At 36.1% G+C, this 728-nt stretch overlaps 1 non-coding gene across 1 annotated transcript; it reads left to right on the plus strand.

The window, feature by feature from the left end:
• The first annotated feature begins 279 nt into the window (after positions 1-279).
• On the plus strand, positions 280-398 carry LOC145408127 (5S ribosomal RNA). Its single transcript, XR_013898873.1, has one exon. It is a non-coding gene; the product is annotated as a 5S ribosomal RNA (ribosomal RNA).
• The last annotated feature ends 330 nt before the right edge of the window (positions 399-728 follow it).

The following is a 728-nucleotide window of genomic DNA, read 5'->3' on the forward strand; positions in this document are numbered from 1 at the left end:
AGAGATCGTGACAGATTATATATATATATATATATATATATATATATATATATATATATATATATATATATATGTGTGTGTGTAAAGCCATATCATTGTCTTTTTGTCATTCAACTACAAAGGGACAAAAATATAGGCCAAGTTAGGGTAAAAGAGCTATAGCATTTGTACTGAAAAATGTGCAATATTTCGGAACTCATTACAACATTGACATTACAGGGACAATTTGTTCTCTGCTTGAGCACAGTGACATTTTATTTTATTGCTTTATTTTAACATGCCAACGGCCATACCACGTTGAGTACACCACTTCCCGTCCGATCAGCGAAGTTAAGCAACGTTGGGGCTGGTTAGTACTTGGATGGGTGACCACCTGGGAACACCAGATGCTGTTGGCATAACGTTCTCCCTACGTGTCAAGTGGGGTTGGTGGAGGATTAGTGCCCCTCCCAGTAAAACAATTAATTCTGAGCCCTTGACCACCCCGTTTGGGATACATGGCGTCTGGCAATGAATGAATGAATATATATATATATATATATATATATATATATATGTGTGTGTGTGTGGAGGGGTTTAAAGGGGTCCGTTGATCAATTTACATCTAATGAATTAAAAGAATAATGTCGTGTTGTAAAGATTTGTTTACAAGCACATATGCATACATATGTGAGATTTTGTAAACGCCATCGCGATTTTGTTACTGAGAGAGAGAAAAAAGTATGTCT

Source organism: Coenobita brevimanus, chromosome 75 (assembly GCF_032717465.1).
Source record: "Coenobita brevimanus isolate Jiangsu-jjx chromosome 75, ASM3271746v2, whole genome shotgun sequence".
NCBI classification, from domain to species: Eukaryota; Metazoa; Arthropoda; class Malacostraca; order Decapoda; family Coenobitidae; genus Coenobita; species Coenobita brevimanus.